The 14,228-nt window shown below is 49.2% G+C and overlaps 1 long non-coding RNA gene across 1 annotated transcript; it reads left to right on the forward strand.

The window, feature by feature from the left end:
* The first annotated feature begins 1,142 nt into the window (after positions 1 to 1,142).
* Positions 1,143 to 6,729, forward strand: LOC120654051. Its single transcript, XR_005666958.1, has 3 exons — positions 1,143 to 1,315; positions 5,156 to 5,296; positions 6,510 to 6,729. It is a non-coding gene; the product is annotated as an uncharacterized LOC120654051 (long non-coding RNA).
* Positions 6,730 to 14,228: the final 7,499 nt, after the last annotated feature.

Consider the following 14,228-nt stretch of genomic DNA (forward strand, 5'->3'; position numbering starts at 1 on the left):
AAGCCTACTTAAACTAGGAGAGGTTTTCTCTAAAGACCTTAGTGAGATTCAAACACAAAATGAGAGACTAAGAGTGAGTTGAAAGAGATGAGAGCATGCCTCCTGTTTTGAAAATCTTGCAAAACCTCCAAGTACAGAGAAAAGTAAGTGAATCATGTTCTCCATCGAGTTGTTCTGGGATCAATATTCGAAGGGGAAGGTGTTAGCCACCCAGAATCCAAAGTATGAGGAAAGTTTAGAAATAAACCTTATGCATTCTTTGAGTTCATGAAACTAGGCTTCGCTCTTTTTCGACCTTATTGCTCGGGGCAAGCAAAGTCTGGCTGTGGGGGTGTGTTGGCGGTCGATATTGGTGATTTTCGCCGCCAATGCTCCGCCTGATTTCATGAAACAAAGGTCATATTCATGTCAAATTCACTTATATTAATAAGTTCCACGAGTTTTGGTGAGTATTTGAATGCAGGAACAACATGTACGAAATTTGGCCAAAATGGGAGAAAACCCAGGCCGGCCGGCCTATCTACCTTGGCAATTCAGACTCATCTTTGGTCAGAGTGCTCATGAGTGCAAATACAAGCCAATCCAACGTGGTTTTATACAAAATACATAAACCAAGACTGAAAGGCTTGAGCAATGACAACTTGAGTCCACCTGCAGTGACCAAACTTAGAACCAAGTCCTAAACCGACTTGAGGAGGAAAATACAAGCGTTGATTAACACGTCGGTGGAACGGAGGGCAGAGGGGGGACAAACCTAGGCCGGCCGGCCTAGGCCAGGCCACCCGGCCCCTAACTGTCTCACTTCGGACCAACACCAATGCAACCGACTTCATCAAGCAATCAAGAGCATCCACAGAAAGGCGGCACAAATTTGATGGAGATCTTAGGCCGGCCGGCCTGACCTTTTTGTGCAACGTGTGCAGCCTTCAAGAGAAGTTACAACCGTCATGTGTGCAGCCCACAAGTGGAAGTTACAACCACCATGCATGCATGGACAGCTTTGCTTTCAAGCCAAGCCAACAATAGCTTAGCTTACAAGCTAAGCAACCTTAGCCTTGCTTACAAGCTAAGCAACCCACCTTGGAGGCCTATAAAAGGGAGCCCCCACCCCTCATTTAGCACACACCATTTTGGATAGGAGAAGAGTCCAAGCAAGATGTAGTCCCACTTAGTAGAATAGGGAGAGTGTGAGGTGAGAGTCTTGGCGAAAGTGAAGGTAAAGGAGCGGTGCCGAGTTCTCTCGGCCTTACTCCATTTTGTAAGCCACCTCGGAGGAATGGAATATCTTTGGAGTGAAGTTCCTCGTCTCTCGTCGGTATCTCGCTAGTCGTTCTCTTTACTTTAGTTACTTGTTTACTTTCTGTCATTGATCTGTGGGATCCCTAATCTGCGTAAGTAGCAAGTTCTACTTATTTGAGAGTGCTTTCTGTCTTGCCGGGAGCCAAGAGTGCGTAACTCGATAGTGTTAGGCATGGTGCCTAGGCATAATGTTAACACTTGCTCCAAGGTCACAGAGAGCTTGCTCCAAGTAGCAGTCGTAGATCGAGCAACTAATCATCGATGTCCCAGTGTCTCCTCTGAATGATGCTGCTAATTCGCCCCACGATCCTCTCTTGGGTCATGTGAGGTTCTCTATATAATTGGAATGGGTTGTCTTCCGTGACGGCTTCCCCCATCTCGCAGTTACTCCATTGGCACTTTCTAAGGTGGAATCTAGTTGTCCTAGAATCTTTCCTGTGTTGACTGCAGGAGTAGCAGCAGCAAACTGAGTGTAACATCCCGGATTTTCTCGGAATGTTAAATAGTCAAAAAATGCGAGTTTCAAAAATTTATGTGTTAGTGCTGTAGTTTTACTCATATAAGTAAGAATTTTATCTCTTTAAATTCCTAGTAATTAAAATTTTGATGAGAATTAAGGATAATATTTTGCTAGTGTGACAATGTTTGGAGTTACTCGGATTTATTTGCATCTACCTTGTTTACTCAAATTTGATTTGGGTTTGTTTTCCTTGCGTGAAAATAGTGTGGAATTTAAATTGAGGTGTTCCCTCAATTTAATTTCAAATGCTAACCCTTGTGTGGGGTTTAATTTGAATTGTGCCATTCAAATTAAATCCAAAACCATAACCACTAACCCGTGACCTACCCTATCCGGCCCTATCTGATCCGGCCAGACCCAAGCTCTACCTTGACCCAAGTCCAAACCCAACACAGTTCGGTCCGGCCCAACCACAACACTGGAGACAACCCAATCCCTAACCAGCCCAATGCCAAAACCACCCTTCAGCCCAATCAGCAGGAGGCCATCTCGGCTTGCTGAGCCCCAACGTGGCCCTAAACACAGCCAGCCCAACATACCCCACGCCACCTCTCCTCCTTGTATCGCTTAGAGGTGGGAAAGCCCTGTCAGTGCGCCTCCCTGCTCCCCTATCCCTTTCCACCCGACGCACGCCGCCATCCGCTCACAGCGCCGCGCCCTCCCTCGCAACGCGACAAGATGCGGGGGCACCGCCTCACCAGCCAGCGCTCCCCACATCACCCATGCATGCCGCGCGGTGCCCTTGACTGCCTTTGCCCGCACGCGCGACCCAAACACTTGCCTCGGTCGCGTGATGCACGCCACGCGTCCGCAGGCCCGCGCCGAGAGCCCTCCACCGTCGCGGCCACCGCACCAAACCCTAGCCGCCCGGCCTGCTTTTCCATTGGCGCCGCCAACACAGAACAGAGAGGAGAAAAGGGATAAAGGAGGAGAAGCAGAGGAGGAGAAGGGAGGAGAAGCAGAGGAGGAGAAGGGAGGAGAAGAGGAGGAAGCGCCGGGTCACCCCGTCGCAGCGCCGAGGAGGAGAACCAGCACTGCCACCGTGGAGCCGGGGAGGAGCAGGAGCTCGCCGAGGAGGACCATGCCGTCGCCAAGAAGCCAGGAGGGGTGCTGCCGCCGCCGCCGCCGCCCCTGCCAGGACCCGCGAAGGAGGAGGGCACTATAGCTGTGCCCGGAGCCGAGCAAGAGCAGGAGCCACCGCCTAGGAACACCATCACCGTACTAGGGACATCGAGCCGTCGCCGAGCAAGAAGAGGACGCCGCCGCTGGGCACGAGGAGAACGATGCCGACGCCAAGCTGCCCACGGGACACCACCGGATCGAGCAGAAGCACGCCGCCGCCCGAGTTCATCACCATGCCGGCGCCCCCGATCGACGACGTCGACGTTCCAGCGTAGCCTGCATAGAACCGACTCGACACGGCTCCGCCTCGCCTCTGCCTCGCCCCGTTCCCCATTGACCTGTGTTGGTAGGTGCTGCTGCCCCTTGTCCAGTCCCTCTCCTTGCTGCCGGCGTGAGCTGTATGCCGCCGATGACCCTTCCTATAGCAGCCATAGGTCTTTCCCCATCCCAGTCTTTCGTTTGCAGGGGCCCGATGCGTCGCCGCCACACATTGCAAACCGCCGTCGCCCTCTCGGCCGGCTGCCAGGCCAAAACCTTGGCCTTGCCTCGCCGCGCCGCTGCCTGACCTCGCCGTGGCCGCATCCGGCTCGAGCACATGCCTTGCTGTCCAAGGCCGGGCCTTTCTGCCCCATTTGCACATGCACGCCGCGCTATAGCCTTGCTTGGGCACGAACCCAACCACGCCGCAGCGTTCGCACAAGGCGAGCCCTTTCGGGCATTTCGTCGAGCACTCACGGTGCGCATGACCACACAACCTATAGGTGCACGTGACCTTGCCTTGGTGCAGCACCGTCGCCTAGAACAGCCTAGAACACCGCCCTAGCGCCTTTGCACGCACACCCGCCGCCTACGACGCGGCCGAGCGCCAGCGACTGCCCTTCGGCATTCTGCCGAACACCTTGCAATCAGCCACAAACATGTGCTCACGCGCACTCGACGCGACGCGGCTGCTGGTTTGCCGCGTCGCCGTCGCGTTCCACCTCCGCCTTGTTTCCCTTGCCCTGTTCTGGCCCTGGCCTTGTGCCACTTCCGACCCGTCACGTCGCCATGGATCGGAATGCCCGCGTTCTGCTCGCGAACACGCTCTGGAGCCTCATTGAACACCAAGCCTGTTAACCCCGCTTGGCCCTTGTCTCACCGCGCCGTGTCTCGGCTTTCCGAGTGTTAGCGTGTGCACGAACTCAGTTCACCACCACACGTCCAAGCCGGTCCCCTAGACGTGCCCTTCGGCCATGCTCACGATGCCGCCGTTGCCTAACCTCGCCGCTGCCGCCGTGGCAACACCATACGTGCGCCGCGCGTGAACGCGCGCGCTGGCAGTCGAGGCTAGGCCTTTGCCCTTCCTCGCTGCCAAGCCCCCGACCTCGCCTTGCGTGTTCCCGAGCACGCTGTAGCACTCCGCAGCCTGAAGCCTCGTCTTCACCTAGCCCTGCCCGGGATCCGCTCCGCCGCCGTCACCACCAGGAAGACCTCGTCGCCGCCGGCCTACTCTGCTCTGCCTCGGAACGGAGACCACACGGAGCTAAGCCACTCTGGATCGCGCGAGCCGCAGCTGATCCAACCACTTCTGACATGTGGGACCACCTTGTAGCGAGGGAAGGAGGAGACCGACTAGCGGGACCGGAGCTATCAACGAGATGAAGGAGAAGAAGAAAAAGCAAAGAAGGAGAAGAGAACATGAAGACCGGCCGCCGTACCCCGCCGGCCCAGTCCGCCAAGCCGAGCTGAGTTCCCGGGCTGTTGAGCCGGCCCGTTCACCTTGAGCCATTATCCGAGCCGACCCAGTTCTCGAGCCAAGCTGCCAAACCATGTGGGCCCAGCTGACCCCCGGGCCGTGGCCCTAGTCGACCTTTTGACCTGGTCAATGTTGACCAAGTCAACATTGACGTCATCAACAGCCATGATGATGTCACCATTTGGCTGACTTCCATGCTGACGTAAGCCCGACACATGGCATGCCCAGAGACTGCCACGTGGCTAACTATGTGCTTTCCCTTTTCCCGATAATCATTTAGTAATTTCAAAAAATGGTTTAATCTTAGGAAATTCTTAATGAATTAACCGGACCTCCGAAAATAATGAAACCAGTTTCATAATTCTTCTAAAAACATGATCTACCCGATAGAATAGGTTTTGTTATGAGTTGGATCTTATTTGAGTAGATTTGTGCATTCTTGCACTTTGGTCCTTATGTTTAAATATAATTACGACTAGGTCCTAACGAGAAGGAGTTGATCGACGTTCCAAGCAACCAGCGGATCCAGAAGGACTACCCCGACACCCGGAGGATCCAGAAGGACGTACCGGACGACCAAAAGATGCCAGAGACCAAGGAAGACCATGAAGACCTATCAGGTTCACGCCCGTCCGCGATTGAATACCTATTAGGCATTGCTTGCTAGATACGTTATGCTCCCAAAATTTAGTGTGATGAGATGAGCTTGCATAGCCATTTAATTACCGTACTCCTTGTTTCCCATGCTTAGACATGATTTGTTGTATGCTATTGCTTCTATGAGTGAGATTTGGGATATGGGAATAAATATATGACAGTCCTTGCTTGCTGGAAGTTGCCTCCACATATATGGGAGTTAGTGATTAGGTTACAGCAGGGGCGAGCGGACCCTTTCCCTGATCTTCGGATCAGGAGCCGGGGATTGTGTGTTGGGCACGATCCTGTGAGCACCTGTAATGGGTGACGGGCACCTGCAGCAAGTGCTAGACCGTTCCTGTGGGAACATAGTAGAGGTGTAGTTTTGGAGGAGATACTTGTAATGGGTATCCATTGCAGACCATGTTGACGGAATGCCAACTTGGATGAAGACGCTCGCCTCAGCTGGATGAAGGACTTGACTTTGTGGCCCTAGTGACGGAACTATGTCAAACGTGCACAGCACTTATCCTTTATGAGGGGGGACCCAGCCCGAGCTAGCTATGCGCGGCACCATTACTGCAGGAGGATAGTGTTTCAGTGTCAGGGGTGAGGGCAGGACCCTATCGCCCATGATCGCAGGATCCATGGGGATTCCATTCTAGATAGCTTCACAGCCCCGGGCAACCTACCGCGGGAGGATGCGCCCCAGACCGGGAGTAGGATGGTGCCATAACTGTTAGTTTTGTTGACTGGTGCCTCGGAGAAAGTCGGCTGATCCCCGGCTAGACTCGGGGCGAGTGGGTACAGGTGTACAACTCCTGCAGGGTGAAAACTATACGTATAGCCGCGTACTCGGTCATGTACAACTCTGGAACTAGCACCACACTGTAGGTAGATCCACATATACTTTTCTACCTCCCTCTAGTCCACTTTTCCTGCTCGGATAGTTGCTGAGGTGCGGGGAGAGAGAGTTCCCGCACCGAAACAGGGTTGAGACAGTTGTAGTGGAAGATAGGAGACCGGGAGTCCGGGATGCCGGAGCTGCCCGTGTTGAAAGATGATTTGGATGACTTATTCATATGTTGCTTGCATAGGAAACCATAGCCTATCCTTGGCATTACTCTTATACCGTTTGCATCCACATAAAGCTTGCATACGGATGGTGACGTGAACCTATCCCATCCTTGGGGATAGCCTGATAGATGCAGGATCCGAGTAAAGGAGTTGACAGGACGACAAAGGAAGACAATGTGAAGGATGGCCCGAGCTACACTCCGAGCTGCCTGTGGAGATGATTCGGAAGATGAAGTTCCCCAGAAAATTAGATATCGTTTCAGCTTTCTGTTTGTTTTCTTTTAGCCCAAGGGGCTTGTACTCTGAGATTCGTAATACAATCCTTTGGATTATGTATTAAATAAACCCATGTGATGTTGTAAACGTGAGTTGTGTCTGTGATATTCGATTGAAATGAGTTCTGTATGTGATAGCTACTGATCCAGGGACTATCACAACGATACAGAGAGTCGGGTTCACCTTTCGAGAACCCGGTCTGTTTCACTGAGCTAGTTGAGTCTGAAGCATCTTGTTGAAACTCAGCCGGTTCTTGATGGCTATGGAAAATCCATCCAACTTAGCCTAAATGGTCTCCAAGGATTTTGCCGTTGGTGGCCAGCTTCTTCTGAATTGTGTCATTGATCTTCGCCTAACCATAGACTAAATCCCTCAAGGTAGGCTGATTGGGGTTGAAATTTGCATTTCCATTCCCTCCTTGATAAAATGGGCGTGGTTGATTCGACCCCTAACTTCCTTGTGGACGAAACCCATTGTTGTTGAGAATCAAAGCTTCCTCTTGGGTTTCTGGGCAGTCATTGCCAGAATGTTCGGTGTTTCCATAGACCTCGCATGTCATGCGAGCATATATGGTTTGAAGTGTCTGCATTTGAGCCTTATCTTGTGGATATCCCTCAAATTTCTTGAGGAGGAGATCAATCTTAGCAGCTAGCATGTCGGCTTCCTTGACGAAATGCATGCCTCACTGACGTGATTGGAGTCGGTCATCACTCCAACCATGGTTGGAAACCATCTTCTCTACTAATGATGTAGCTCTTTCAGGGGTCAAAGAGAAGAAAGCTCCACCAACAGCAGCGTCAACAAGGTCACTGGCTGTTTGAGTCAACCCGTTGTAGATGTTCTGCAATATGAGCCAATTATCCATCCCATGGTGCAGACACGTAGGATGTACTCATGAAGTCACTCCCAAGCTTCAAGAATGGTCTCATTGGATGCTTGCTGAAAACTTGAAATTCTCTCTCATAGGCCATTGGTTTTGCCCGTTGGGAAGAACTTCGCGAGGAATGCCTTGGTGCACCAGGTATTTACTGAGCTTCTGTTAGCATAGAACCACTGCTTTGCTCTCCCCAGAAGAGAAAACGGAATACAAATGTGTTGCAAAGCTCCAGGAATTACTGAAGGTGAGCACTGGCATCCTCGTTGGCCTTGCCAAAGAAAGGGCTGGCCTGCACCATTGTAATTAGGCCCGTGTTGATCTCGAAATTTCTCCTCCAGTACTGACATCAGGCCCAACAGGGAAATTGTTGGTAGAAGGAGCAAAGAAATCCCGAAGAGTTTTCTAAGCCACGGAGTTAGATGCAGATGGCGCACTAATGACTAGTTCTGATGCCGAGAGTGTACGCTGAGGAGGTACGACATGAGGCCGAACTCTTCTTAAGAGTGACTCTGGATTCCGCGTGAAGTTTTGCGGCAGATCAAAACCGATCATACTCTACCCTGTTTTCATCACAATAGATGAGAAAACAATCCAAATTAGCCTGTTTAGCAAATGAATATTCCATTTCCTTTTGTTCATGACCTTGCCAATACAATTAACCTATGCCTTCTGTTGACGGTCCTTAAGTGCTAAAATTAACCGTCAACTCCTACAGCTTTTCAGGATATTTAATCACCAAACTTAGATATAGGGCTTGTAACTAATCAATTTCACGAGTTTTGGTGAATTGTCATCTGCAGGCACCCACATCTGCAAAGCGGGGAAAACACAGGAGAACACACGATAAAATGCACAAAATACTACTACCCAGAAATGCCACTTACAAGGAGGGCCCACAAATCAGAGGAAACGGGCGCGCCACGCAAGATGCACCTGAGGATAAGGCTCAGGGCCCACGTGTCAGCCTCCCAGAGGAAGCAGAGCCGAAGAACCTGCACCTGGGGGTCGGCCGGTCCCCAGGTTCAGCCGAACCTAGACAAGCATATGTCCAGGTGCAGCTCGACGTGGAGTAGCCCCTAAGCAACCTCATCCCAGGGAGATATGGTTTCCATGTAAAGAACCATGTAGAGTAGCCCCTACTCCACCTCCACCACTATATAAGGGGGCCCCCTCTCCCCCTTTCAGTCATTCATTCATTCACCATTCACCCACCAAGTGATACACCATTTCATTTGTGAAAGAGAAGAGTAGAGAGGCTCCACCTCTTTGTATCATTAGCCTAGGAAGTGTGTGAGGAAGGAGTGCGGAGAAGAGACGGACTTGTCGGCACCTCTTCGGCTTTGTACCTCTACAGATACGGTACATTTGGAGTACATATCTAGGTTCTACTAATTGGTGAGTTCTAGTTAAGTTATTATTTTGTTCTCATTCGTTCGCGGGTTCATCGTCCGTTCTCGTAGCGGATACTCTAGAAGAGGGCCCTTGATAAAGACAGGATAACCCAGCACAACTCTAGAGTAGTAGTTGAAGGCATAGGCGTGGTGTCTGGGCCTTAGATTACCTTTGTTTGTCTCGTACTCAGCTGGTATTGTGGGGTAGACGACAGGTGGTGACAGCCCTGTCCGTCCGCTACGGAGATAGTCTACGTGGTTAGTGCACTCCCCCCCCCCCCCCCCCCGCCTGGGTATGACATATAGCAATACCGGATATTCCTTGGCAGACCAGGGTCAAACTGATGCCTGAAGTGAGCGAGTGGAAACATTAGTGTATCTTCGCTTGAACCTATCCATAGATCAGAATCACATTAACCTAAGGTCTCTTTATCTCTTATCTTCTTTCGGGTAATCTAGATAGAAGACAGTTACACACCCGTTCCTCATGGAAAACACGATACCCTGAATACTCCTGGGTGAAGTGCTACAACGGTATTTCCGTGCGCTTGCGGACTTCTCTGTAAGAGTTGAGAAATACCAACACCTTTCCCCACAACGGCTATGGAATAGAGGAGATCATTGAGTTTTGTGTTGACTTTATTGATGATCTTAGTCTGATTGGGGTCCCCATGTCACGCCACAAGGGAAGACTGAAGGGAAAGTGCATAGTATTGAAGAAATCTAATATGTACATACCAGAAAGTGAAAACCGCAAAGCAAACTTCACCGTTCTATAGAATTCATCCCTCATGGCTCCATATATGGATGAGCACATGAATATCGTACGGTCTAAAAATAGAGGGGAGTCTGAGGATTGGATTACACATCATCACATAGATAGCTTTGCTGCTTGGCTCAGACAGAAATTAATGGGTGACAGCCTGATTGGTGATCAACTTCAATGGCTGGCTGGGGGACCATCGATGACAATCAGTGGCGGAGCTACAACTAGTTTTTGGGGTCCGCCGACCCCAGCGAAATTTCGATAATGCTATGATGATGACCCCGGTGGCCGTAATTTCTGGCTTCGCCCCTGATAACAATTATGCAGTACCAATTGTACGCGATAAATGTATATACATTTTACACGAGATCCCAAGACGCAAAAAGAGCATGAACCAAAATAGAGGTGTGCGTATAGATGTAGTAGGCTATGACGAAAAAAAGGACAACTACTTTGCTGTCATAGAGGAGATATGGGAACTAGATTATGTGTCTTTGATGATTTCTTTGTTTCGGTGCCAACGGGTGAACCGAGCTGGAGGCGGCGTAGCGGTAGACTGGTATGGCATGACAATAGTGGACTTCAAAAAGATTGGATATACAGATGAACCACCATTCATCCTAGCCAAGGATGTCACACATGTGTTCTATCTGAAGGACATGTCAAGCAAGCCAAAGCAAAATCCACTCAAGTCAACCGACGAGCCAAAACGCCACATCGTTCTTCCTGAAAAAGAAAAATCATTGGAGTTGAGGATATTTCGGACAAGTCAGAAGACTTTGATTAGTTTGATGACCGTCTGTTGGCATTTCTTATGCCCGATAGAATAGATATTCCACAAGCGCACAGAATCACCACTGTAGCACTTCACCTTGGAGTATTCCAGGGTATCGTATTTTTCCTCAGAGAAGCACTATTATAAAGAGTATCGTAAATCGAGTGATAACCAAACTAGCTTAATCGACCAACTAACTAGATGGGGGTAAGCCAGATAGATAAGTAAGATAAATGGCCAGTCGATGATCGAGTGACACACGGAGGTTCAACTCCTTAGAGAGGTAGCAGCTAGGAGGACAACAAGCGAGAAAAGACACCTGATACACTTCTGAACTATCGAGCTAGCCTCTCTAGATCAGACTAAACACCTAACTAGTTCTCGGGAAAGCAGAGCTTACGTCGTCGGCTGGAAGAGGAAAGACTTTAGAAAGGGATGAGAGGGGAGTCCGACGGCAACCTGCACTACCACTATGAAAACACCCAAATGTGGTGGACTACAAAGGACGGATAGGGCTGTCACCACCTACTGACTACCACAACGGTTCCGTGGGGGTGGAACACACTTTCTAGCTAACACTAAGATCAGACACCACGTCTGCACTCGGTGTCAGGATTTCTCTCAAGGCCTTCGAGAGAAATCCCCCTCAATCTAGAGCACTAACTTGAGATACTCTAGTCCGGGCGAGAAAACCCGTAAGATAAGATCCCGATTACTAGAAAGATAACTTAGCCTAAGCTAAAGGAAAACTTCCGTGCTCGAGCTGGAAACTCAGACTCGAGTAGATAAAAGATAGCGGAAAATAAAGCTGACTCAGAAAAGTAAAGAAGATAACTTGTATTGATAATGTCAAAAGAAAGATACAAGAGCTATACTAGACTTCCGACGACTCCGGAATCCCGAGCAAGCTCGACTCGACTCTAACTCCCAAGCTACTAACATACTCTAGAAAGTACAAGTGAAGAGAGAAGAGCTCCAATGGTGTGTGTTACAAGTGATGGATGGCTTCTCTATTTATAGGCTTCCAAGGTCGGTTTCTAGCCGGTATAACAGTTGGCGTCAGTGGTAATCAGTTATCGCGGTTGAGCTTAACTTCCATGCCAAGACCCAGCCTGAGAGGCTTCCAAGTGGGTACGGCCGGCCAGCCTAGGATCGTGGCCATCTGGCCACCGTCTTCTCCTGGATGCTTCTGATTTCTCCCTGAAGTCGGTCTTCGTTGCGTGGCTTCAACGCTTGAGGTTGTAGGCCGGCCGGCCTAGGGGAGGCTGGTCGGCCTCCCTCTGGCCTATCTCGGCCCTCTGTTGCGCCGATGTTTCACTCCACGCTTGTGCTTTGTCCAGGGAGGTGGATCACTAATTTACACTTGATCTTGGGCTATCTTGTGGGTCTTTGGATCAATGCCAATGCCTTTCGGTCCATCCGACTAAACCGAGACCCAATCCTTGACTCAGGGCATTATGAGTGTGTCACATTGCCACTAGATTGAAGCCGGGGCTGTGTCTTCAGAGGTGCCAGGCCAGCCGGCCTAGGAGATCGCCCAGCCTGGGATTTTGTCTAGTTCTGTCCATTTTTGGTACACTTGTTCCTGAAATCAATTCTCATCCAAAACTCGTGGAACTTGTTAGAAATTAACAAAATATGAATGGAATATAGTGTAAACTCATTTTATTCCCGAGAAGTTGACGGCTAGAATGTGAATTTATGGCCATCAACACCGTCCTCCATTCTCAGTTAATGTTGACCCCAGCATCCAGTTATCCAAAGAGGACGCTCCTTATTTACGCCGCGGTAACAACCAAGGGACGTTCATGAAAAGGAAGATTATAAATGTTCCATTAAATAATGATGACTCATAGTTTTGTGTATCCATTATGTTGTACTTTGTTGTTCATTTGATCAAGTGATTTACATAATATAGAATTTTTGTTGTAAAAAATAATATAAATTAGTATATTTGATGAATTTATGTAATGTCATACACACCAACCAAATTTGAAACACATATAAAATAAAAAACAACTCTACAGCTGCTACTCTGAAATGAATAGGCAAGCAAACTCTCCAGCAATGAACAGATAGGGGAGGATGAAGATCAAATCCGATGTCTTGCAACAGTTTAACTTGATTCTTGTTGATGGCCAATATTTCCATTTTGACCGTTAGCTTCTCGAAATAAATTGAGCTTTTGCACTATGTTCCACACATATTTTACTTATTTCTAATAAGTTCCAAAAGTATGGATGAGTTGTGTTTGCAGAAGATTGCACGCCAAAAATGGACGGAATTGGGCAAAACCCAGGCCGCTCGGCCTCTCCCAGACCAGCCGGCCTGACACCTCAACATATATGGGTGCGTCTTCGTTACTGGAGCAATGTGACACGTATAAAATGCCCTTGAATCGAGGATTGGGACTTGATTCAATCAAAGGACCCGAAAGGCGTGGACATCAAATGGTCCACAAGTCAGAGTCAACACAGGCAAATGTCAGTGATACCCATCCCTGGAAAAATTACAAGAGTTGATATGCAACATCGTCGAAACGGAGGGCTGAGAGGCACCAGGGGCAGTCCGCTTGGCCTCCCTCAGGCCGCCCGGCCTAAGATTACACAGTTTGGACCAAGTTCCACTAGAATAGACATCCAGGAGGGATTAGGACCGTCCACCTGAAATGCGGTGCCAGATAGCACTACCCTCGGACCGGCCGGCCTAGGTGAGGCCGCCCAGCCCCACCTTGCAACCACTAGAGCTCCCCTTTCGCATGAAGTTTAAGCCAAGAAAGCCCCTGCATACAACTGCAGTTATCGGCCATGAACCGACCTAGAACTAGTATAAATAGGACACCATCCATCACTTGTAAAACACACCAAAGGAGTTCTCTTCACTCTATTTCATTGACTTTAGTAGTTGGGAATTATAATCCAGTTGAGCTTGTCTCGGGATTTCGGAGTAGTCATCGGAGCTCGGTATAAGTCCTGTATCTTTTCCATTGACTTTATTAATATAAGTAATCTTCTTTATTTACTTTGAGTTAGCTTTACTTTCCGCGAGTTATTTATCCTTCCGAGTACAAGTACTAGTTTGTGGAAGTAATTCCTCTAGTTCAGTTTAAGTTTTTCTCTCTTGTTTGTCGGAGCTTGTCTTGCAGGTTTTCTCACCCAGACTAGTGAGCGCAAGTTAGTTCGCTAGGTTGAGGGGGACTTCTCTTGAAGGCCTCAAGAGAAATCCTAGTACCGAGAGCAGATGCAGCATCTGTCTTAGCGCTAGCTAGAAAGTGTGTTCCACCTCACGGTACCGCAGTGTGACAGCCTTGTCCATCCGTTGTAGTCCATCACGTTCGTATGCTTTCATAGCAGTAGTTGTCGACGTCAGTCGGACTCCCTTCTCATCCCTGTCTGAGTTCTTCTCTGTGGCTGCCGAAGTAAACTCCAAGTTCTCTACATCAAGGAAGAGTGTTCAGGTTTATCTCGCTTGTTGTTCTCCCAACTATTACCTCTCTAAGGTATAGAGTATCCTATCTGTCAGCAGTCATTGCCTAGCCATTTATCATATCTATCTATTTGGCTTACCCCTGCTAAAGTAGTCGGTCAACAAAATTAGTAAAGTTTGTCAATACAATTCACAATACACTTTAACCATAGTGCTTCCTTGAGGTGAAGTGCTACATAGGTGGTTCTGTGCGCTTGCGGAATACCAATTCATATTAAGAATAAGAGACACCAACATGCATTTCTGGCACCGTTGCCAGGGAAGCAAT

Source organism: Panicum virgatum, chromosome 1N (assembly GCF_016808335.1).
Source record: "Panicum virgatum strain AP13 chromosome 1N, P.virgatum_v5, whole genome shotgun sequence".
Taxonomy (NCBI): Eukaryota; Viridiplantae; Streptophyta; class Magnoliopsida; order Poales; family Poaceae; genus Panicum; species Panicum virgatum.